Source organism: Poecilia latipinna, unplaced genomic scaffold, assembly GCF_001443285.1.
Source record: "Poecilia latipinna isolate Pla-1442-1.1 unplaced genomic scaffold, P_latipinna-1.0 Scaffold78, whole genome shotgun sequence".
NCBI lineage: Eukaryota > Metazoa > Chordata > Actinopteri > Cyprinodontiformes > Poeciliidae > Poecilia > Poecilia latipinna.
Window position 1 is genome coordinate 237,711 of NW_015112694.1, and position 3,140 is coordinate 240,850.

The following is a 3,140-nucleotide window of genomic DNA, read 5'->3' on the forward strand; positions in this document are numbered from 1 at the left end:
TGACATCAGTCTCTCATGCTATCGGTCTCCCACCATGACAATTTATAACTCATCATTAAAACTTTTGCCATAGTTTATATCAAATATCCCTTAATATTTGAGGGATATTTGGTGCACTTCCAAATACGCAGCTTTATTTACAACATGACTAACCAATTTGACTCTTTTATCCCAACTCAGTGAAACATAATCTTGAAATGTTCATTGATGGAGATATTTAATTTTGACAAATAGACTATGGATTTTGAAAAAGAAGCTTGATCTTGTAGGTAATCCTTGACGTTTGCTGTTCGTATGAACTGTTTCGAGAAATGCACTCACTGTTTTGCAGATGTGAAAAGAAGCAGTAATTATTTATGAATTAAGCAGCCAAACTAAAGGAACAAATGTCTTTTACTTAAAATATTGTAAAGCTTAAATGCTGAAACAGAATCAGGTTTTTTGAACCATCTACAGTGGCTCTTAATTGACTAGAAATGATAAAAACATTTTTTTTAAAAAAACGTATGTTTTTAAATATGGGTATAATCCCAAATGCAAGTTTTTAGTATTAGCTCCTCTTTTGTCCTGGAATTTCTGCAACTTTTTAAATCTATTTTTTGTCTTTAGGTTGGAAATGTTATATGTTTCTACCCTATTTTTACATAGTTTCATGTTTTTCTTTATTTCAAAATGTAACAGAAATAATAATCTTGTTCTTTAAAAATAACAACAGTCTTGTAGTAGATGTATATTTTTTCCCAAACGGTGATGTAACATTTGTGTCTCTAAACAAGTTTGACATAGATAGAGTTTATCATGACTGTTATCTTTTTCTCACAGTTTTCAACCACATTATGACCAGATTTTATATGTTATCTGCAAATTTTCTGGACATAATCCACATTTTCTTCATCAAGGATGCCCAAGTCCAGCTTTTAGATGCCTCTTTTCTCCAAAACCTCTTAACCAAACGTCTGATTCCCCTCACCAGCATGTCGTTGACTTTACTTAAAGTTTCACCGAAGTCCAACAGGAATCTAAACCCGCAAAAGAACAAACAAGGAAATAAGTTTGCAGATGAAACGTCTTGCTTAGTGGGACTAAATGCTAAAAAACAACAAGGCTCAGACAAATTCCAGCACCAGATGTTCTGCAAGATGAAATAAACAAATCAAAAAAAGTAAAACTATATATCTTGGTTAGTGAATTATTGTATGTCCCATTCCTTTTCGGAAAGCACTAGCAGTTCATCCTCAGTGTCATAAAAACCAGGAAAGCAGAATCTTCTTGGCGAGCTGAGTGGCTTTTAGTCTCTGGTGCTGCTGCCTGAACCTTGCCTAATCCTTAATCCTTGCTTTGGTACAGAGACTGCCTGTGGTGCTGCTGTGCTGTGTGCATCCTAATCTCTCCACAGCTCTGTGTCTAATGGCCGCGCCGCCTCTCCGCTCTCCCTCTGCCTCCACTTCAGCTGCAGCCAAGCAGGCAAAACGAGGAGGATGGAGGTAACACAAACTGCAAGGAGTTAAAAGATTTGTTTTAAAATACACAGTTTAGACATTTCGGTTCATGTTGAGGTGAAATAAACATTAAACGATAAGTTAGGAAGGATTTTAAGCTTCATTTCAGAAATGTTTAATTTGCAGTCATCAGTTTTGATTTAGAGAATAGAATAGAACGGAAACAGACTTTAAGGTGGAACAGCAGCACCAGGTGTACAAAAAAAGTTCTTATTTTTGTCACACAATGTAACTAATTTTAACGTTAAATTCAGTTTTACAACAGAGTATTAGGACCAGGGCAAGAAAAAAAATCTAATTACAATATAGTCATGCAACAACGAAGTTGAAATAACATGAGAATAAACTCATAATGTTACTTACAAAAAGTCGTAATAGTACGAAAATAAAATGCTATTATTACCAGATCTTCATAACTGCAGCTTTTCTTTCATTAAAACAACAACTTTCTTCTGGTATTTTTGCATCTTTATTCTACTCGAATGAAATTATTCTCATAATAAAAAGAAAACATCTGTTTCTCTGGCCCGTTGTAGAGTCATAACCCACATCTGCCAGAGCTGAGTCGCATGTTTAGGATGAGAAACGGGTTCAGCGTTTCGTTGCAGCACCTGAGGCCACGTTTCCCTTCTTGAACCTTTCACATTGTCCTGCTGTCAAAGCCGTCCCAGGTGTCCTCATCACGTCCTCGCAGGTGTCCCGCCTGCCGACCTTTGGCCTTTCAACCCTCCCACCTGGGCGACGCCTCGGCCGACCCGCTCTGAACTCTGACCCCGCGGACTGTGGATCATCCTGGGGGTCCCCTCTTAAAAGCATTTCTGTAGCGCTGAAAGTCTGGGCTCATAAATCAGAGCAGGATGATGATGATGATGATGATGATGATGATGATGCACCGACGCTCAGGTCTCTAAAAACGACTCAGACATCAAAGAAACTCACTTTACAAGTGACCAGAACTGTTTGACAAGGAAGGCAAAACATTTTTATAACATCTATTTTCATTTTAATAAGAATCGTTTATTTTTTTACACACAAAAATGTTTGCTTTTGTTACATTAAAGGTACCTTTTTTATCTTTAAGCATGTGTTAGACATACTTTCCATTAATCCCACATTTTTGTTTTTAAAAATAGATTTCTTTCTTATTAGTCTGATCTTAAATGTGCTTTCATTCACTGTTAGCAGAAAGTCGTCATAATTAAAAGGAAATAAAGTGTCTGTCGTTTATCACTTAACAAAACAGCAAAAAGCATAAACTTATCACCCAAAAAACAGCTGGGTGTTTTTTTTTTTTTAAACAAGGTAACTTCATTTATGAAGCATCTTTCAGCCAGAAACTATTCAAAGTGTTTGTACAAGGAAGTTGAAACAACATGCAATGAGAAAAATAGATTAAATTTAAACAAGTTTTGAAAAAATACAATTTATTATTGCTTGGGCTGTTTTTACAAGCAGTAGAGCCAAACAGAAATACAAAAATGTGCAAATATGTGAATTTTTCATATTATGTCCCCTTTCAACTGACCTAAAGCAGGAAGCATTTAGTTTAAAGTCAGACAGTGAGACACGAAGCTCATATCTCTTCTTATTCAACGCTTGTGAACATTTGAACACATTTGTCTGGCCAGATTTGGACAACTC

General features: G+C 36.0%; 1 long non-coding RNA gene across 1 annotated transcript in view; it reads left to right on the plus strand.

The window, feature by feature from the left end:
* Window positions 1-2,707, plus strand: part of LOC106936876 (uncharacterized) — a 16,035-nt gene extending 13,328 nt beyond the window's left edge. Inside the window, exons 2-3 of the long non-coding RNA XR_001422248.1 lie at window positions 1,348-1,484; window positions 2,036-2,707. This is a non-coding gene — a long non-coding RNA (uncharacterized LOC106936876). The remainder of the gene's footprint in view (window positions 1-1,347; window positions 1,485-2,035) is intronic.
* Window positions 2,708-3,140: the final 433 nt, after the last annotated feature.